We start from the raw sequence: 23,732 nt of genomic DNA, 5'->3' as shown, positions 1-23,732 counted from the left end.
TCTTGAGGAGGTGGTCATATGTAAGAGATGCCTTATGAGGCCCACCAGTGAGCTTCCCTCTCATCATGAGTTCCAAATATTCCAGGAGTGTCCCCTGTGAGGGCTACATGTGTCCTTTTGTTGTGGTAGAGTTGTTCTTGCTGCAGGTGCCCAGGGAGGCAAGGCTGTCTTCTTGGTGGGCTGGTTGTAATTCTTAGCTGCTCGTGGCTGCTATGGACACTTCAGTCACTTTATTGGGTGTGGAGAGCCCCAGCACAGTTGGCTTCAATGTTTAATAGCACATTCCTGTTGCAGTGTTTCTGTTAAGTGAGCAGGCCCCCAATGTGGCTGGTTTCTAGGTTCAGGGGTTTACAATTCTTGTAGGCTCTCTCAGGATTGCAGCTGAGGGAGGCCAGCCCCAGCCACAGGAGCACCCAAGTGTTTCAGCCTTTGGAAGGTGCGGCTGACCCCCTATGTGGCTGTTTGAGAGCATATGTCTTCCACAGCTGACAAACCGCACTGCTCACAGGGCCACACACACACACCATCAGCCCAGTCCTGCCCAGTGCATACACCCTGACCCCCTGCAGTGGACCCACTTGCCCCCTGCAGAGGCTCCTCACACTCCACCAACACCCCACATACTCCACCTGCTCCTTGTGCTCACTCTGCCCTGCCAAAGTGGACCCATTTGCCCAGCTGCAGAGGACCCAGACACCCTGCCTATGCAGGCCCACAAATTACCTGAGGCTTTGGGTGGGGCCAGTTCCTAGGGCAGGCTGCATGCCCTGGCTGAGCTGAATTAAATTGATGCTCTAGTGGGTTGGGTAGACCCTGGGCTAACATGCCAGAGGAAGAACTTCAATGGCATCTGCAAGAATCTATGTCAGCATGCTTGCGCTAGGTCACAATAATGGCTGCAACCCATGTCGCAGTCTCTGCAGAGGTCTCACCTCTCACTGAGATGCACCCAGAGCCTATCAGGTGAGTGTCTTCACCAAAAGACTGTGCACCTTTCTTTGTGGTGATTTTAGGTTGCTTTCTGAAATGGGTGAATTTGTGCATGGGGCCTTTAAGAGCAGACTGTTTTTTTTCCTTATGTTGGATAGCTTTTGGGGGGTATTCATCTTCATTGTTAGTAGCCAGAAAGCCAGATGTTAGGACACTCATCTCGGTTGTGCTGAGTTCAAAAGCTGCTTATAGCTGTAATGTTCCCCTGTTCAGATCCCCCACTGCTCCTGGGAAGGCTGCATACCTTAGGGTTCTCCCAGCCAGCCATGAAGCACTGCAGCTTGTGAAGGTAGCTTTTTTCTCTCCAGAAAGGAATTTCTGCCCCTTCCACCTCAGGGAGCACTGTTCCTTGTTGCAAGGGTTTTTTAATCCAGTTTTCAGTTGTCACTCAGCAGTAATTGTTCCAGAGTAGTTGTAAATTTATTGTGTCTGTCGGAGGGGGTGAGTTCAAAGTTTGCTTATGCCACCATCTTGACATCAACCTCTCAGTTGTTTCTTAATAGCAACAAATATCAACTAAACTAACCACTGCTCAGTTTCTGCCAACTGTTTCTTGATTTCCATTGGTTGGCTTGTTTGTTTAAAAGAAGTCCACGCATTTTACTTGGTTGTTGTGTTGTTTTTCCCTGCCATTTAATGTATACCCTCCTTTTTTCTTGAAATTTTTTTGTTGAATAAAACCAGTCGTTTCTCCTGTAGAGTTTCCTGCACTTTCAGTTTGGCTGATTGTACCCTGACTCCCCTATATTTCCCCTAAATTAGTAAAGTATTGTTCTCTTTCAGAGTTCTTGGTTTTTTGTTTCTTTCTTTACGGGAATATCTTTTCTGTGGTATTAGTTACTTACATTGGGAGTCATATAAATTCTGGGTTATATCTCTTATTGTAAAATTAAAATCATAACTGACTTTAGCTACTATCAGCATGGTCTATCCATTATGAAGTTGCACATTTTTACATTATAGTTTTAGCTCTTTTATTTCTTTATGGACAAAAATTGGTGATATTCTAATTACCTTATTCCTTCTTTGTTAATTAGCAAGAATACATTTTTTTCAAGAAATAGTTTTACCTTGTCAACTATTATCTCAAAATACATTTTCTGCAGGCAAAACAGCATATGTTTTGTTCTTTCTCTATATTTATCATTTTTGTGATTAATGATTTGGTTTCCTCGCATCCTCCATATGTGCCCATTAAGGTTTTTTTTTTTTTTTGAGGAAGATTAGCCCTGGGCTAACTGCTGCTAATCCTCCTCTTTTTGCTGAGGAAGACTGGCCCTGCGCTAACATCTGTACCCATCTTCCTCTACTTTATATGTGGGATGCCTACCACAACATGGCTTTTGCTAAGTGGTGCCATGTCTGCACCTGGGATGCTAACCGGTGAACCCTGGCCTGCCGAAGTGGAACATGCACACTTAACTGCTGCACCACTGGGCCAGCCTAACTAAGGTATTTTTTAGTGTCAGTTTGAAGTCCTGGAATTCATCTGCTTTAATATATTGCAATTGTTATTTTTATTGATGCATAAATTACCGCATCTTTGGCCAATGGGGGCCTCTTCCAGTTCCCACTTGAATCAAATAGTTTTCTTTGATATGTGGCTTTTCACTTTCAGCTTAAATAGTATCAACTGTCTGTTATCTGCCATAATATGTGAGACCTAGAAAACATTACTTAACGAATAGCAAAAGTGTTGTATTTAATTTTAGAATGAAAGATACATATCTCTACCACTTTTTGCTATCCTCATTGCCAAAACCTCAGTGAGAATTAAAAAATTGGGTCTTCCAGATAATTTATAAAGCATACTGTTCTTCATAAATAATTGGCAATCATGAGAAGAAATATCATGTCACTTGATTCAATTTATTCTTGCATGTCAAACTTCTAAATATTCCCTTATACTGACTGTAACTGAGAGCCAATTTTGATGTAAACTTCCTATGTTATAAATCCTCATGATTGTTTATTTTGAAATCAGTAAGAAATACCCAAAATTACCATTCTGAATTGTGTAACCTAATTATTCTTGCATTCTCCTTCCATTATCATGGAATGCTGTGATATTCAGGGTTTAAATTACACTAAGTGCTATTGACTATATTGGATGTGTGTTTTACTTTTCAAACTGTCAAATCAAGAGTTCCAAGGTGTCTATTAAGGGGTTACCTTGTTCTTGAGAGGGGCCACTCTTTCAGACCTTATGTGAGTAGCAGAAGACTGGCAGCTGTACAGTCCCAATTTCTTTCTAGAGTCCTACCCTGCTAGTTTCCACAATGAAAGCTGTATGACTGAGTTTTATATTAAAGAACACTCTTGTGGACTCTCCTTTGAGCACCTTTGTGGACTCTCTCCTCCAACCACTTTGTGTAAACTCTCAGAAGGATTCTCAAAGCTCCTTGCTTCAGATTTTCAAGAGACTCTTATTGGAAAGTATTTAAGTTCCTGGGATGGATACTTATAGCTTTCCTTCCTTTAAATAATTCTATTTATCATTCCCAAACTAAAAATTATAGTAACTTCTGCAACATTAGGTGTATTAATAACAATTCTGAGAGGATAAAAGTTGATCTAAATGCATATAAAGGTTATGGTGGATGAAATAGTGTCATGTATGGCACAGGTCACCTATAGCAGTACTAATTGTACTAAAAAATCAGTAAAAAATACCCCAAATTACCATTTTGAATTATGTAACCTAATATTTTGGTGGAATTCAGATGGTGACACCAATTATTCATTGTTTCTGGAAAGAAAATTTCTAAAAATATCTGTGGGAAAAAGTAAGATATGAAAGAGGTGACATTGTTAGCATCATTTCCCTTTAGAGAAGAGGATTTCTTAAGAAATATTAAATATTAAGGACAAAATGTCAGGAATAATTATACTAAATGGCATTGGGTAGGACAGTGGAAATGCTTCGTGCTCAAAAATTTCTTGAGTCTACATAGCATTTTTGAGAGTTAGGAAATGACACTTAAGCTAGACTAAAGCTGATAGTATTCACTCGGATTTTATATACAGAAAAATCAACCAGCTTCATTTATTTTCATTCATAAAATAGAATCTTTTGGCATTGGCAACAAAAAGCTACGCTTTTCTGGTGTTCCTTTGACACGAACACTGTAATAAGATGATGAGTCACACAGGGACAATTTTTGTAAAGGGGCTATGTGATTATTCTCAGTGAACAATTGTAAAGCTGTCATGTAAAATACATGGACTTGCTTAATTCGTGTTTAAAATAACAGCTATAATTTGCAAATAATGTATTAGGACTTGACAATCCTGGATATTTATAGTCTTTAATGGAAATGCATGTAAAAACTATAGAAGGCAATTAAAAAGAACAATTTATTCTTTAGGAAAAGAAAAAAATCAATCACCACTGCCACTGAATCTAAAACACCTTATAAAATAGAAAACCTCATGATGATAGTTGTTTTAATAACAATGTTCTTTTAATTTGCTAAATTGACTTTATATGTATGTGTTGGTTTCATCAGGGCCATCTTTTATAACACTGTCAAATGTGGGGCAGACAAATGTTGTTCCTTAGACAAATAAAGCTTATTTTTAGTCCTTTAGAGATCTGAAGAACGTAGAATCACATATGAAAGCCTCAAATAACTAGGTATTAAGCATACAAAATTATATATTTTGAACTCAATTACTAAAAGAAGTTTAATCACTGAAATAGTAAAGATATCAATTTGTAAGGAAATTTGATGTTTACCAAGAGTTTTAAATTAAATTTTAGGATATTTGAGGCAGCACATTTGCAATGAAAGCAAGCCATGTGAATCAGTGAAACAATTGTTTATGGCAATTGCATTATGAGGCACTCCCGTTGGAGTCCATGTTGCTATAATAAAGCAGTATGATACTTGCCATAATACTAGGTCTCGGGAAGGTATTAATAAGGTAACCATGTATCCATCTGCCTTTTGTACAGAAAAACGTATAATTAATTCTTGGGTGGCCTTGTAGCTAAAACATTCTATAATTTCCAATTTAATTCTGTGTTCTTAAAAACTATATTTTAGGGGCTGGCCTGGTGGCATAGGGGTTAAGTTTGTGCACTGCATTTCAGGGGCCTGGGGTTCACCAGTTTGGATCCTGGGCACAAACCTGTGCGCCGCTTATCAAGCCATGCTGTGGCAGGCATCACACATATAAAATAGAGGAAGATGGGTACAGATGTTAGCTCAGGGCTAATCTTCCTCAAAAAACAAAAATCCTATTTTTTAATGGTATCCTCTAGTTGTCTAGAAATCTTTCCCTTCTTTTGAGACTTTTACCTTCTCTATGGGTTTCTATGTTATTGGGAAATGACAAGGTTGAATAAACAGGAGTAAAATTTTAAGGATAATTTCAGTCTAATTTAGGAGTCCCTCATCTTGATCCCTTGACACCTTGAATTTTTCTCAGTAAGTTTTTCCTATTTCCCCAAACACTTTGTCATTTCTTTATAGAGTTAATGTTCTCTGTGTACAAGTAGTTCTCAAACTTTTTTAGTTGCAGGATTTATTTACACTCTTAAAATTATTGAGGATGCCAAAGAGCCTTTGTTTGTATGGATTACACCTATCGATATTACTCTATTAGAAATTAAAACTGAAAAAATTTTTAAACAAAAGAATACACAAATGCATATCCCACTAGACATCAGAGCAACAATGTCATCACAACACATGTAGCTTCTGGAAAATCCCATGGTACTCATGAGAAAATAAGAATGATAATGGCAAAGAATGTTCCAGTATTATATGGAATAGAATTGAAGTCTCACATCTCACGAAATGGTCTTAGGGACCTCAGGGGTCCCCATACCACATTACAAGAATTGTTTTCTGCTTTAATTGTTTGACATATCTCTGCTCTGCTCAATGATTCTTGTTTCCATGAAGCATGTATTATTTAATTTTATGTTTCCAGAACCCCCTAAAAGGACTCATTCATGGTAAATGCTTGGTCAGTATTTGCTGGATGAATAAACGTATTGTCCATATTAGTATATCACAAAATCAGTCCACAAATTATGCCTTGGAATCATTGCACATTTAGCTAAATTGCCTTAATATTTTCCATATATATGGAAATAATAGTTTTATACTGTATATGCTATATAACATACATATGTATAGCTATATATATACACACATATAAATCAATAGGTACATACAGTATTGTACACATGGATCTTACTGTGTGCCGAAGTTCAGGTGGTTATGGAGATCCCTGATTGCCATTGTCTCAACAGGCAGAGCTCCTTTGTGTAGAGCATTGCTGCTGTTTCTCTGCAATGCTTGGGGAACAATTTTTTTTAACAAGGCTTTGTTCCACCAACTTATCTTGCAACTATGTCCTCTAAACACCAGCCTTTTACCAAGACCGTGAAGAGAGGCAAAACTCTCCATTAACTTGACCTGTCTCCTCCTCTCCTTTAACTCTTATGTTTATTGCCCATTTCTTCTGTGATTTTCTTCACTACATTCGTCAGTGTAACTATTCTCAGATGTTATCTTGAAGAACTCAAAAGAAAAGCGGTTGATCTGTGAGATTTAGACATGCTGTATATAATCCCTTGTCACTGTGATCTCTGAGCATAAAACAAATTTGACAGAAATTTAATAAAGGTTGTAAAGTTTCCTCTTAGGAAATATTTGCCAATCATTACTTTGTTTCAATCTTGAGACTAAGTACCAAATAATTGTCACCTTATTTAGTTAAGCTTTTTAGTAATCCTTAAAATTATTAGAGAGTAAAACTCTTGAAAGGGGAAAAGTTGACACTTAAAAGACTGCTTTAGTTCAGTGGGATACAATTAAGTTCAACTTGAAATTAAGATAACTTTGCTTAGTACTTTAAATAATAGCATATTTACCAATATAATTTTTACCATGTATCATTATTTCTTGCATATCAGTCTTTTTTATGTGGAATCATATTCTTTTCATCTAAAAGACTTCCTTTAAATTTTCCTTTAGTGTAATTCTGCTAGTAATGAAGTTCTCAGCAGTTTCTCTTTCATCCTTCTTTGTCTGCCTTTCCTTCCTTTTTTCCTTTCTTTTTGCTTTGCATTTTGCATTTAGGGCTATGATCCATTTTGAGTTAATTTTTATGAATGGTGTAAAGGCTTTGTCTAGATGCATTTTTTTACATGTGGATGTATAGTTGTTCAAACACCATGTTTTGAAAAAATATCTTTTAATTTACCATGATTGAGTTTTGTTGGGCTGTCTAGATCTAAGTACGTATGTCTTCAAAACTTCTGGAATTTGTTTTCCATTAGCTCTCTATAATTCCTCTTTCCCAATTTTTATAGTAGATCTTTCTAGATCTCTGTCAGGAACATCTCTGTTAGGTTTTCTTATTTTATTGCCATTCCCTATAAATCTATCTGGCATATTTTGTATCTATTGTTTCTCTGTGTTGCATTCTGAATAATATCTCCAGATGTATTCTCCAGTTAACTAAGTATTCCATTAATTAAATTGTGGTATTTAAACTATGTCTTGAACTTAAATTTATTACATTTTTTTTCCTGCCTTTTCTCCCCCAAATCTCCCCAGTACATAGTTATATATGTTAGTTGTGGGTGGGATGCTGCCTCAGCGTGGCCTGACAAGCATGCCAAGTCTGTGCCCAGGATCCCAACCAGTGGAACCCTGGGCTGCCAAAGTGGCAAACACAAACTTAACCACTCGGTCACAGGGCCAGCCCCACATTTTTTATTTCTAGAACTTTCATTTGTTTAATTTTCAAATGGAACTCCTTTGTAATCTCTTACATTTTGTTCATGTAATTCGGGTTACATATATATGTCAAATATCAAACAGTGTTTTTAAATATTTTTTAATGTTTTATATATATTTTTTTATATGAAGAGGGATAAGGGTATTTTATATATACATATATATATATATATATATATATATATATATATATATATATATATTTAATTGTATGGTTGGTAATTCCAGTATCTGCAGTCATTTGAGATCTGACCTTTTTGTGTTTTTATTCAAGTCTCACTATATTGCCATTACTCCTTGGGTCCCTTGAGACTGTTTACCCTGAACTGTTTATTTTCCTTTGAACTTCGCTTATGGGAATCTTTTGATGCCAAGATTGAAATTGTGCCCCTCTAGAGAGGAACTGAGATTCTTTTTGCAAGGTACCTATGGGCGTAATGAGTCCTAACTCCTACAAGTTAGATTCTCTTCTTAAACATTTTCAGACCACACTGAAAATGAGAAATCCACCCTGAAATCTAACAGTCAAGATACAGTTAGAGTTTCTCAGAGGAAATCTTTTTTCTCCTCTTACATGTTCCCAGTTTGAGGAAGCCAGTCTCTTTAAGTTTTCTTTATTTTTGTCATTCTGCAGTTTCGAAAATGTATCTAGTTGCAGATTTTGCTTTTATTTCTCTTCACCAGGACTCAATGTCTTGAGTCTGGAAACTCATGTATTTACTTAAGCAACTTTGTGGGATATTATACTTTCAAATATTTCCTCTCCCCACTCTCTGTTGTCTATATTTGGATTTTTATTAACATAATTTATGTCTTCTAATTTTGCCTTTTCTTTGCTGTGCCTCTTTTTTCGTATTTTATATGTTTTTCTGCATTGAATTCTGGGTAATTTCCTTGGTTCTACCCCCAGTTCACTTTTTTTCTCTTCAGCATTTAGTGTGCTCTTATCCATGGTCTAGACTTATCCGTTTAAATTTCCATTTTTGTCACTGTTTCTAGATTTCTAAGCATTCTTTTTTTTTATCTGAATTTTCTGTTTCCGAAATGAACTTTATTTTTGTTGTCTTTTATGCCTTCTTGTATTTCTTTACTTATTTTAACATATGTGATTTATCGTCTCTTTCAGATGATTTTTCTTTTTTGGTTACTAGGATATTATTTCGTCTGCAGTTTGGGTTCATTGATACTCCCCCATACATCCACCCTCATATATGTTTTAACTGTGAACTTGCCTTTCTTCAAGGGGCAAATATTTTTCTGTGGTAGGTAAATGACTACGTCATAAAAATGTTCCAACAGAGTGCTTTTTATTTTGCTCCACCAGTGCCAAGGGAATTTAATTGTCCTTGTCCAATTGTTATTTTATGTTCTCAATATGAAAGTCCTGTAACTACGCCATATCTGTACATCCTGCAGCTCAGTGTTTCTGATTCTTCACTCAAGACTTTATATAGATGACAATGATTTCCAACTATTGCCCAGAACTAGTGAGTCAGATCTCCACTCCTCTCTTATTTTAACAGAATGAGTTGTTTTTAGAATTTTTCAAGCCTAATTCTAGTGGCCTTCTTTTTTATAATCAAAAGGCTCTCCAATTTCTTCATGGATGCCAGAGACCAACCCCTTGGGCATTCACCCAAGAATAATAGCTTCCCTACCCCTCCCCATCTGTCTTTGATTACCCTTTCCATTTTTATCGCCTGACAATTTTCTGTTCTCTTCTTTTTTCCCATTTAATGTGGACTTTGCATATGTAAATAATTCTAATGCTATATTTTAATAACCATTTCTGGGTGAGTGTAGTAGGAGAGAGGTCTGTTCTGACAGCTCACTCAACTTTTCATGTTGGAGCACTCCATTTATAAATTTTGAAGACCTTCAAGCTGAAATTATTGAAAACTTTTAAAAGTGCATTATTGATTAAAGTCCCATTGATAAGAAGTAATCTTAAGGAGAGCAGAGAAACACACACTATTGAGTCTTCATATCTTGAAGCTGTTGAAATAATTAAGAGAGTAAAGTTTTAATATACATAAGAAGGAAAACTGTTCTAGGAAAAAACATACCTGTAAGACCTCTTCATTTCTTTCATATAGGAAATATATTTGTGGTTAAAGGCAGAAGATTTACTGAACTAAAGTGTAAAGTTACTATGACAAATTTCTATTTTAAAATTTTTCTATTGTAATATCAAAAACTGATGCCTACATATAACCAAATGGGTAAGAACATAGAATTTGGAGACAGAATAAACCTAGGTTCCAATCTATATCTGCCATGAATTGGTTGTAGATCATTGATTCAATAATTTAAGTGCAATAAATCCCAATTTCCTCTACTTTACTAAGAAGAAGGTATTCCTAATTTATGAAAATGTTATAAGGATAACATGATATGACTTTGTACTATGTACTTAGCACAATACTTGAAGCAGAGTGTTTAGTTACCTGTGGCTGGAAGCCAAATATTTAGGCAAGAATAAAGGTAGTTACCAACTGTCCAGGTGCGTTGTGAAAAAATTCCCACAAGTGCTTCTGATCTCCCTCCTCCCTCCTCCCCTACACTGTCTGTGTCTCATATTGAAAGTCATTTCTCTCTACATAGAATACAAACGATGTATTTTTATGGGTATGTGTATTTTCTTTTACTCAAATTCAATTATATAACATATTTTTCAACATAATTAGTCCAGTAATTTTATTCAGGTCCCTTAAATTTAATTAGCCATTATAAATGATTCCATTTCACTTTCCTGTAGAAAAACAGTAATCTCACATGCAACATTTTATAACAGAATCTATATTTAATAAATCAATATACAATACAACCTAAAGAAATCTATGAAGAGAAATCTATTTACAACTTAGTCAAAACTATTGGGAAGTTTCTATCTACCTATTCATTCAAAGACTCATTGCTGCACGTGCTAGAGAGCAGTGGGGTCAGCTTCAAAAGTTTTAAGAAACAGAAGCTGTATTTTCACTGTTCCGTGTTGTAAACAAACATCTGTTCTGCCGCCCCAAGAGGAAACTTTTTGACAAAAATCATCTATTAAGTTGTCAGTTCTCCACAGTTTCATTTTTAAATAGTTTTCTGAGGAGAGATTGAATGGAAATTTTGAATTTCTGAAAAAAGACTAAGAAAAACCTTATTTTTTGTTAATTCCCAACCATTAATAATGCCTCTCAACTCAGAGCTGGGGTAAAGAAGGGAAAGTCTATAGTAGAAGAGGAGCTGTCTCCATGGTGTCCAAAATTAATGGTTTGACATTAAGGTCTACAAAGGCAGGAATGTTATCTCTGTTGTTCTCTGATGCAGGCCCTGCCACTGGTCAGTATTCAATAAAATCTGTTGAATTATTTTATTATTCGCATGAATAATCTATAATACTCCTTACATTTTTGTTGACCTGGTTTACTTCCATTCTATTATTCCCCTATTACTTGTATGCCAAAAATAGCCATAATGAATTTAAGAAATGTAGTTCCTAGATGTTGGACTATAGTTCTGTATTAAATATAAAATGGGGGACCATCATAAAACTGTTAAATATTTCCCTTCTGCATTTATTAGAACAGTGGAAATCCATGATAAAAAATCACAATAAAAGCATCATGGGAAACTCACATTTTGCCTTTTAAAAATGTCAGGACACACAGTAGGCTACACCTATTATACAGTGCATACCATCAGATGGGTTATCATCTACACAATGAGAAATGATCTCATTATCTTCATACTTACAGATGGATCTCTGCCTATTCATATTTCTTAGGGCTTTAGGATCTCTCAGGCAATGTAAAACCTTTCCTTCTTTTTTTAAAAAAAGGTTTTGCTTATTTTTTAACTGGTACCCTTTTACATTGGATTTATTTGGCATTCCTTGCCTTCAACTACAACAGAAAAACACTAGGATGCATGAGTTAAATAGCTAGCTGGCAAAGCAAAGTTAATAGCTTTCTTTCATTTTTTTTTTTTTTGATATGACACGAATGGGTTTTTATACTAATGGCTTATTTACAATAATCTCTTTTCAGCAGCTCACCCTGGAGCAACATGAAAACACAATTAATATAACAGTTTACCATAAGAGTGACTCACAGCAGATGAAATTCACTCCCCCATGTTACAGTCTCTTTTCATAGAGTGTTACTCCCTTCATTCGCAGCATGTAAAAATCAGAAGCCTTTCACACTAGTGCAGAGATCTGCTTTAGTAGAGTTGAATGATTCATTGGTTTATCATCAAATGTCACCTAATACATTGAGTACATAAGTATTAAAAACAGACCATTCTCACAAATAGGATTGCACATTTCAGATCATAACTGTTTTGCTGTTGAAACAATATTGGCAGACATCTAGTGCACATTTCTCATTTCACGGGCTCACAGTGAGTTAGCTATGGTTTGGGCTAGAGCCTGGATTTCAATTTGTGCTCTCCAGCATCCTTTTGAGACCGACAAGAGAGAATCCCAGATAGTAATTTAGAACACACTTCTACTGAGCCTTCCTTTGTGACCCTATAGTTTATCGGGCTGCCTAATAATTAACCTTCAAAAATCTACTCAATCTCCTAAATTTTCCAGGAAGGTCTATTTCATGAACATCCTAGTAAAGTGGGATTGTTATCCTTTTCATAAATTTTCGGGAATGCTGGATAGACTCTGGCTAATGCACTTGGTTAAACACCTTCAGTAAACATTTATGGAGTACTAATATATGCCAAGCACTGTGATAGACAGGAAGGTTAGAGAAATATATGAGGTACAATTCCTGCACTGAAGATACTCAAACTTTAGCAGTTACTGCTGTATAGGAAATTCTCTCTGAACACAGAGCTGTAGAACTGCCTGCTTTAAGGGTACCCCTACAACCAAACTGATGGATTCAGACTGAATAACTCACTTTGACACGCTTCCATTTTTAGGATGGAAAAAATTGAGAGAAGCTGTCCCATCAGAAAATTTTCAAAGCAAAATAGACTTTAACATGGATTACTGAATTTTATGTTACTAAAGGACATATTGTGAAAACTAGCAGATCTGATTTTTATTCAACAGTGCACTAATGACCTCCTAAAGCCACCTTCTCTGGAAGCCAACTTTTATAACATACCATAAAGTAACACTTTTGCAACATTATATTGCATTTGAATTGCACAGATCACAAAGCTCTGACATTATTTAAGTGGAATTATGTAAACTAATGGTCTACCCACTTCAGATTCACTAGTTAATTTCCAACTTTCCAATATAGTCTGTGAAGAACAGGGGTAATAAAATACACTGTGTGTGTACATGTAGCTATGCATTTATATTTTATTTCCTTTCTTCATGTGACAATGATGACAAACACATATTTTCTTTATTAATAATTTAACTGGTTCAGATTCAAAATTCCTAATTATGAAGCTAACTTGGACTGGATTACAAATAGGTTAAAATTAACAACGGCATTTTATAAGAGGAAAAGCAGTTACAATAGTTTTTTTTTTCTAGCTGATCAAATTCATTTCATTTCACTTTCACTTTGTGTATAATCTTTATTCAAAAATATTTATAAGTGAATAAAACAATTAAAAAACTTATTAGGAACCTATCATGTGCCAGACACATACTGGAATATAACAGTGAACACGACAGGTATGCTTCCTGCTTCTGAGGTGTTAACATGCTTGTGGGGGAAGCTTTTTATAAGAAATAAATAAATGGAATAATTATAGATTATTAATGTGATAATAAAAACAAATAGAGACTTTAAATAATGAGAGATGGATTTTATATGAGATTAAGGCTCTGGAAAGGTATTTAAGGAAAGCCCTGAAAGGGAAAATGTATGGACCCATGGGGGGAAAGAAGTGAGAAAATATATTTCAAACATGGGAAGACAAACATTTGAGCAAACACTTGCGGTAGGAAAGGAACAAATGAAGCTAGTGATAGGTGTGGAGAAAGAGCAAGAGAGTCACAAAAAGTCTGAAGATGTAACAACGAAAAGATCAACCAGGGCCTTTCTAGCCAGGGTAATGGGTTAGAATGACCTCAAATAGGGGAAGCAATTAAAGGATTTGAAGCTGAAGTGAGATATGGTCTAATGTACCTTTTTGTAAGATCACTTTATTGTGAACAAATTGGACTGGAGGGGAAACAGATGCAATGAGACTCGTTGGGGAACTATTGTCATAGTCTGAGGTTTTTACTCCGTGGATTTTCTACTACATGTTAAATAATAATCTTTGATTTTTTTCTATTGTAATTGTCCCTTGAGTCATATATTATGTCTTAATCCTAGTTCAGTGCTTTTCTGGTTCCTGAAAAATATGAGATTTAGTACAAATACCATGCCAAATGAAGTGTGTTTTAACTTTGCCTATCATCAAAGATAGGGAATATTATACAACCTGAATACATTAAACCTGAGATTTGCAAACAAATAGCTAAAAGAGTAGCCATTTTAAGTGATGTTTAAATTGTGACTACTGGCTTTTAGCCAGGAAACTGAAATATGCCTGAGTTGCAGTATTCTTATAACATTACAATACATTGGCTCTTTTAACTTCTTTCTTGAAGCTAAGCAGTTTTTGTTTTAGACTATTGTTTATGGTCCCATCTGTATTGCTTTGTGACTCACATTCAAGTTGCTGAGATAAAAAAGAGTAAATATACTGCTCTCTATGTAAACTGACTTCCAAATAAAGCATGGCCACAAGTTCAAAATAGCTGGAATTGATATTTTTGTATTTTGCTTACCTTTATAACTGTATTATAATCCTATATAAGTATCTATAGAAGTCTTTAGCATTGTAGGTTTGCTCTTGCTAAAACTCTCTGAAATGGAGGATTATTGTTTAATAGAAAATTAGATATAATTATAGCTTAGTCTTCTGGAAATAAGTGTTTCCGGTTATCATTAAGGGAAGGAGCGTAGGAGATTTTTAAACAAGGGGGGAGCAGAGAAAATGTGACAGCTAAGATATAAATAGATTTGAAGTATCTAATTTTCTGTTTATTTTATAGTTTTAACAGATTATTTTCCCTGCCTTGCAGTTTAATGTTCTGATCTCCAAACTGGGGAAAACTCTGGGGAAAGCACATGTTGACAGATAAGGCACTGTCCCCTTCAGAATTAGTGGGATTCACAGCAGATAGAGTGCTCAGTGGCTCTTGGACCATCTTCTCTGTCCCACAGCTGTTATTGCCCTGCCAATTCAGAAGACAGAAGAGTGGAAAAGGTTTCAGGGTATCATCAGAAGAGAATGCAGTTTAATGCCTACCACAGTACACCCATCTTTCATGCTATTTGATTTGTTCTTTCCACTCCTGAGTCCTGTCCTGGACAGGAGGACCCAGTAATGGGTCACTTGTTATAGGAACATACATATCCCCGAAACCAAGGGCCCATGAGAGAATCTCACTGATTATTTCTTTTTAAATTCAATCAGATTAATTAGTTCTCATTATAATCTACTCAACTGTTTATCCTATTTAGTGAAACTTGTTTGGTACATCAAAATGTTTACTACACAGTTCATGCTGACTCATTAAAATAATCTTATTTCTTAGATTATTTTTAAAGCTCAATGTGTTTATCAAGCAAGAATGGTAGAATGACTGTCATTAATCTCTCCCTCCCTCAGGGTGGTATGATTATTGACTTAAAAATTTTCCAAAAATTTTATAGAAAATTATTGTCTTTTTATCCAAGATGAGCCAATTACAAAGATAATTTTCACTATTTCTAATAAAATAATTTTAAACATTAAATTTACCATATTGTTAATTTTTCCATAATTCTTTATACTTTCAATATATATGGATTTGAAAATGATTATTAGATAGACATCCGATTATTACTAGGAAGTATGGTTTTTATACTCTGCGGAAAAGTATATAAACAAATTATTTTAATTGTTTGGTTAGGGGAACAAATTGGGTCAAGAAGAATATAAGAAGGTGGGGAATAGATGGTGAAAATGTCTTCATTACATAAAAATGGGAACAAGAGTGGGCCTGGTGACGTAGTGGTTGAGCTAGCATACTCCGCTTCCATAGCCCGGGGTTCACTGGTTCAGATCCCTGGTGTGAACCTAGCACTGCTTGTCAAATGATGCTGTGGTGGCATCTCACATAAAACAGAGGAAGGATGGCACAGGTGTTAGCTCAGTGACAATCTTCCTCGCACACACAAAAAAGGAAAAGAGATGAAAGGAAGGAAAGAAAGAAGAAAAGAAGAAATGGGAAAAGGAGGAGAGAAAGAGGGAGGGAAGGAGGAAGTGAGCAGGGAAGGAGGAAGTGAGCAGAAAAAGAAGAGAGATAAAATGTACAATTTTATAAGAATGGTTTAAGATTAACTCTGATCTTGGGCAAGAAAATATGAATCTCTAAAAGGGATCTAGGAGTTTGAAATATCATAAAATATCCCTTAAGTAATTTCTAAATATCTGATCTTTCAAAGATCAAAGAAAAATGCAAAATCTCTCTATAAAATATACATTATATACCAGAAAAAATATTCTAAAATGTGTTATATATAATATATTTTAAAGATACATGTAAATCTATTCTTCGTTTTATACATTATATAGATTTTTTCCAATAGGAGAAAAATATTCTCATTGTGCTAAATAGAGGCACAATGATAGCTTCCTTATAATATTTTCATTAGAAAGTTTTAAAATCACAATTTATGAACATATTTTTAAGTATAGTTAACAACACTTATTCATATTAATCTTTTAGTTTCTGTAGCAGGTATTCAATGATCTGAATTTTTTTTACATCTTCAAAAAGGTATATTCTTCCCTCATTTTGCCATGTTATTTTTTGCCATTGGCCTCTTGCCATTTCTTTTCTTCCATAGTCTCATCTTTAAACATGCACATGAATATTGATTTGTCCGTATCAGAATTGGTCTGAACTTTCCATTCCAAGATTTCCAACACACGTAGTGTAAGATTTGACTTTACTCCATCCACTGTGGTAATCAGTGCAATCATCTCTTGTGAGAGTTCCAATACTGGGTGTCTTGAAATTTTATTAAATCCATGATATCTCTATTGAATTGAAGGGCAACTTCTCTTACCCTTACTTCTAGGCTCTCTTGACACTTTGAATTTATAGAATACCCAAAATTCTGCCATCCCCAAAATATTCTTTTATCGCAGCTTTTACTGCCACTGCCTCCATTTTCAAAACATATTTCCTGGGGATCAAACTCTCCTGGAGGGACTATGCCTTGATTTGTGTCCTTACCAAACACATCCTCTTGTTACCTAGGAGTGTTAGATTCAGAATGAATACAGAGTGTGAAACATTCACATGAATTATGTTGGGGGAAAAAGTATTTTACCTAAATACCCAGTAGGGCTACGAAATATTTTGGTCTGTACACAACTTATATTTCTCTTCTAGGAATTTGGAAAAAAAAACCCTTGAATTAGTGGTCTTTATCTAAACTTTCAGTTGGGCAAGCTCAATGGTTATAGAATAGTCCAGGGTTGATACTTTTGAACTATTTTCAGTCGCTTGCCTCATGGAAAGTTCCTGCCAGATTTGGTAGATTATCTATATTTATCGATTGATATAATTAATAGATTGTCTATAGTTTTATGATTTCAGTGATTTTTTGGGTGGGTATATAAATCACCATTTTAAATTATATAAGTTTGCAATTTTTTTCTGCAAATCTAGTGATAATCCAAAAAAATCAATTGCAGACTAAAATTGTTTCTAAATTTAAAGATAAACATTACTTTATTATACCTTGTGTGGGATTATTGCAATTGAAATTATTTTTTGAATAGAATAATAGATGTGATGTTTTTGTCACTTTTCATGTTCATATCTTGTATGTTATAAAAGAAGAATGTGGACAAAGTTGATAAGTTTTATTCCCTTCAAGTTGTCATTGCACTTTAAAATTCACAAAGTATATTTATAAGCATTGTCAAATTTTATCCTTGTAACAATTTCACAAGTATTATATCCATCTCTATTTTACAAAGGTGGAAACTGATGTTTCTATTGATGCAGTGCCTCACTTGGTGTTGGACGGCAGGGGAAAGAATTTGAAATCAGGTTAGTTCCTTCCCACTGAATAGTTTCGCAGTGCCTGTTTGCAACAGACATGCTGATAGGTCCTGAGGAAACAGAAATAAATCACATGCAGTCCTGTAACTTCCCTTTCATTGTGTCTCTTTCTTCCTTAATGGCAACGGCAGCTCTATGCCATGAGGGACTGTAGTGCCAGGAGGCCCTAGCTGGCTGCAGGTCTTCACGCTGATATCAGCATAATGCCACACTGCCCATCCCAGTCTCTGACCCAACAGATGTTCATGCCTGGTAGGAATATATTAGTTGGTGGTAAGTGATTCTAAAATATTTCATCTCTGACTCTGAGCGATATCCCCCTCAAATTCATATGCTTTGTTTGAGCCAAAGGTTGCAATTAAAATTAACTTATGAAGCCAGGCAGACCTAATTCAACTGATGGGTCATCAGCTGGTCATCCAGCCACAGTTCTGGCTCATTCTTCTATTTCCAGCAGTACCTAACACAATGCCTGTTATACAATTGCCCTCAGTGAATGAGCAAGGGGATGGTATAAAGTGACCATTTGAGAGATTAGCCAATTTAACAGCTGGTTCATTCTTTGTTCTGGATGGAGTATTGAAGGAATGGCCTGTTATAGCTCCATTTTTCACAGTCAGCTTTCTTTTTTTCTGGAATACCATGGGTTCAAGCTGTCAGTTTTATGAGTCTTTGAAACAATCTACATTTGAGGCATTTAAAAAATACTGTCTATTGGAGGGGAATAGTTCAATCCAATGTTTATGTTACATTATATACTACAACTTGATATTACTGTTGTGTAATCTATCAAGTAAGGTATAAGAGAGCTTCATGTCATTCAAGTACAAAGAGTTTTTAGATATTGGCAAGGAAGTTTGTATTCTGGGCTACAGCAGATAACCTTGAATTAACCCTATTTTATAAATGAAAACTAAAGCCAGGACAAAGAAAATGACTGAATCTAGCTCAGAAAACTAGGCAGCTGAGTAGAGATAAGCACTCCGCTCTTTTGACAATGAGTTCAGAATTCTTATGCTATTATAATGTAGGATTGAAAGCAATCCTTATTTATTTATTTATTTATTTTTGTCTGGAAGATTTGTGGAAGCAGTTTGTAGTGAGTAAAAAATAGTGCGGAAGGAAGGTGGAATAGATTTTTTTCCTTAATTCCCCCACTAAGTACAACTGAAAACTGAATGAATAGATATATAACATGAGAAGGCTCTGAAAGACAGAGAAAAGAAGGCAGATTAACTAGGGACCTTGGAACGTGAAGAGTGACACTGTGATGATTTCCCTGTTTTTTTATTTTTTGGGGGGTTTTTTGCCTCATATATCCTAAGTTGTGTGCTGGAGAAGATGACAACCTGGATATACCTACTGGGTTCAGATTAAAAAGAAAATTCCCACAAAATGCTGCTCTCTCTAGCCAAAATACCAAAATAGAGGCAGCCTAGCAAGACAGAAAACTTTTAGATATTAATTGCTCTACTGCAGCCAAACACCACAAAGAATAACTGTGGTCTCACACACCCACGCCAGCAGAGGCCAGATGGAGAGCCTCCTTGCCACACTGTAACAAGGTACTCCAAACATATCATGTTGGTGAGACATGGACAAAGCAGTGCTGAGAGGAAAATTTATAGCATTAACTGCATAGATTAGCAAAGAGGTAAACTCTCAAATCAATAATCTAAGCTCCCTCCTCAATAACCTAGAAAATGAAGAGCAAAATAAAACCAAAGCAGGGAGAAGAGAGGATATAATAAAGATAGGATCAAAAATCAATGAAATTGAGAAAAAGAAGATATCCACAGAGAAAATCAATGAAACCGAAAGCTTGTTCTTTGAAACAATCAATAAAATTGACAAGCCTTTAGGCAGTCTGACAAAAAAAGAGGGACACAATTCAGAGATATCACTACAGATTCTACAGATATCAAGAAGATAATGGAATATTACAAACACTATATACATAATTTAGATGACTTAGATTAAATGGACTGATTTCTCAAAAAATGCCAACTACCAAAATTTTCCCAACATGAAATCAATTATTTGAATAGCCCCTAACTAATAAAGGTATTCAACTGGCTAAGACTGCTGCCCTTCCACTCTGGACTCCTCATGCCTCTAGATTGACAGACAAAGAAGAGAATTGCTGTGCTTCTGGTGATTGATCCTGACCACCAACGGTAAATTAGACTGCTGCTCCACAATGGACACGTGTCAGGAAGCATATGTCTGGAATACAGGATATCTCTTACTGCATCACTTAGTATTACTATGCCCTGTGATTAAAGTCAATGGAAAACTAGAACAACCTAATTCAGGCAGTATACCACCAATGGCCAGACTCTTGAGGAATGAAAGTTTGTGTCACCCCACCATGTAAAGAACCATGACTATCTGAGGCAAAGGGAATACGAAATAGGTAGTTGAAGGAGGTAGTGATAAATATCTGCTACTAGCATGTGACCACTTACAGAAGTGAGAAGAATGTAATAGTCATGAGTATTTATTTCTTCCTTACTTTGTTAAGAATATGTGTGCGTGTGTGTGTGTATGTACCTAGAGCAAACATCTTTGTTTTCTTCCCTCTCTTGTCCCTTTCTCATAAAACATAAAGTGTATTGACTTTATATCGTAGTATTTAAGCATTTTTAACTTTGCACCATAGAATTTAAGTTACAAGATATCAAGGAGAAGAGTTAACATCGCCCAAGGACTTGGAATCTTCTTCTGGGGAAAGGGTTTGTACAATTTTAGTTGTACACATGATATTTGTATCATATTAGCTGGAAGAATGACCTGATATCATGTTTGTTTGTCGATTAAGTATGGTTTAACAAGATGTGTGTGACAGCCATGTTCACAAGGGATGGACTTCTAATGGTTAATTTTGTATGTTACCTTGGCTAGGCCATGACACCAAGATATTTGGTCAAATAGTGGTCTGGATGTTGCTGTTAAGGTATTTTTTAGATGAGATTAACATTTAAATCAGTGGATTTTGAGTAAAGCAGATTATCCTCTATAATGTGGGTGTGCCACATCTAATCTATTGAAAGCCTAAAGAGATAAAAGACTGAGGGAGAAGGAATTCTGCCTGCAGTCTGCCTTTGGGCTTGAGCTGCAAATCAACTCAGTCAACTCTCCCCTGGACTCCAGCTTGCCAGTGTACCCTGCAGGTTTTGGGTTTGCCGGCCTCTGCAATGGCATGAGCCAATTTCTTAAAATCAGTCTCTCCAGTGGGGCAGTGGTTAAGTGCGCACATTGCGCTTTGGTGGCCTGGGGTTTGCTTTTTCGGATCCCGGGTGCAGACATGGCACTGCCTGGCACGCCATGCTGTGGTAGGCGTCCCACGTAGAAAGTAGAGGAAGATGGGCATGGATGTTAGCTCAGGGCCAGTCTTCCTCAGCAAAACGTGGAGGATTGGCAGTAGTTAGCTCAAGGCTAATCTTCCTCAAAAAAAACCAAAAACAAAAAACATAGCTTAACAGATTTTAAAAAATCACATTGGCTTTTATCATTCTTGTTATAACATGTTATGTGACATGAAAACACTTTATAACCTTCCTAAAAATAATATTTTTTTCTAAATTGAATCAAGTTTAAATCAATTACTTGAGCTCAATTTTTAAAGAATGTCTAGGGAAAATCCCTGTTTAGATAAAAAATACACAGTCCTGATTTACATATTAGGCCAATTTCTATTTTTTAAAATTTATGTATTTTTGTTAGTTGATGGGAGTGTGACTTTATAAGCAACACTGTCAATGTGACATGCAGAGTGGGATATTGCCTGACAGAAAACATCATGCAGGATTTTCAGAATCTTTTTTGCCATTTTGTCTTGGATTTTCACTGTGCTTACAGGCTGTATCTCTTTGGTGAGTGCATCCTGCATAATGTGTCTTTGCTTGGCATGCATGTCAACCTGTCACTCTCTGGTGAAGGCAAAAATTATCTAGAAGGCAGCTTAGATGGTGTTTGTATCTACTGAAAAAGAGCACCTCCTCTTAAGCAACGGCCTTAAAAGAAAAAGGTCAGTGTTGAAAGTAGGTTGCATTTGGATTGCAATTTCAGGGGACAGCAATAAGATATTTCAGATGCCAATGGAGATTAAACTCTGGCTTCCAAGTGGAAGTGGGAAAAATATAATCTCAGGTGACTGTAGAAAGAGACTATAAGAAATATTTTTTGAAAGTAGTGTAGGAATTGTATTGTTGTCTAATCAAATTTACTAGCAATACATGCTATTGTATTTATTAGTATGGAATTGGTACAGCAGGAATGCATTCAGATATTTTTTTCATAAAAGACAAAATAATCTAAATAAATTATGTAATTATGTATTCCTCAAGTGACATGCTGCATTCCTCTTCTTTAATCATTCATTGTGAACCCAACTTCATATATTATATACCCAATGTAATTAGTGGGATTCGTGGAAAGAATTCTACCTTGTACGGAACTCTAAAACTTCCTCACAAGATGCCGTCTGGTTCAATCATTTTTGAAGATGCATCAGCATCAAGTAGCTTAGGCACTTGATTGTCATCTCCTGATTGAATTCAGCACCATTCTGAGTATTAGCATTTGGATGAAGGTCCACCCTCATGGCTGAAAACTCTTCCACTGAGAAGTGTAAGGAATCTCAAAGACATCAAACTGTAAAGAGTGTGAGTTTACTAATTAAAGACCAAATACAGCCAAAGAAAGATTTTGCCAAAGCTTGGAGACAAGATTCCTTTGATTTGAGATCCTTCCATAGTTGTTTATTCATTGTCTTGCTAGCCAGGATTTCAACACTTTGCTGTACATTAAGAAGGATATCATTTTTCTGACGCATCTGATTTATAGAAGTAGGGTCATAAGGTAGGGCCTGAGTTTTTTCTTAATCTGTAAGGGGAGTAATGTCATAGCATCACTTATCTAGGAGTTGATAAGTAACACCTTTAATTAAAAGAATCACAACACATTGAATTTACTGTGCTTTAAACTGTCATTTTAATGATCACCATGGGGATCGCTGGTTTACCTCTTGTTTCTATTGCTCCATGAGGTGAGAAGGTTACTATAGGTCTCAACTCACCAGGAAGGAAGAACTATCTTTTGTAGTGTTGGGAATAAATCATAAAAAAGGACCAACCCAACACCAAACACAGATTATTTATTTAAATCAATTATATTAAAATCAGATTTTAGATCAGATGAAGTAATAATGCTTTAAAAATCAGCTGTTAGCCAGCATACTGTTCCATAAATGTCCATTTCATTGTTATCACAGAGATTTTGGAGGAGGACCTTCTGGATATATGGCATTTAATCTAATACTAACAAGACGATTATAGCAGTGACTCAGGACATTGGACCTGCATTTCAAATAAAAATTGACATTATCTAAGAGGTATGATACCAAACCTCTTAATCTCAAGTTCATGTACCCAGTGCACAGTAAGCCAATCACTGAGACACTGGTGCTTTGAGGTAGAGAAAGTTTTATTTGAATTGGCCAAAATGGGAAGGCTGGAGGATAGGTTATCTCAAAGCTGCCTTAACGAAAGAAAAAAGAAGGGGGTTGTTATAGAGCTAAGGAGCTTGTGAGGAGGAGTTTTGGCAATACAAAGGGGAAGTACATGTTTCTTTCACTCCAGATAAGCCCTTGGGCAACCAGACTTCTGGGCATCAGCATCAGCCAGGGGCTTCTTCCTTAAAGGTATTCTTTTTCTTCCGTAAAGCAAGCTCATAAATCCTTTTGACCCTTGAGTCACCCCTCAAGTTAAAAAAGAAAACAGCAAATTAGCAAGCCTATAATGATGCATGGATCAACTTCTTTTCATTTGTGTTTGTGTTGAGAAGAAGGTCAAAGGGTAACCATGTTCTTATTGAATATTTACAATAAC

This window comes from Equus caballus, chromosome 1 (genome assembly GCF_041296265.1).
Source record: "Equus caballus isolate H_3958 breed thoroughbred chromosome 1, TB-T2T, whole genome shotgun sequence".
In the NCBI taxonomy this organism is placed as follows: Eukaryota; Metazoa; Chordata; class Mammalia; order Perissodactyla; family Equidae; genus Equus; species Equus caballus.
Note: the sequence above shows the minus strand (reverse complement) of the source record.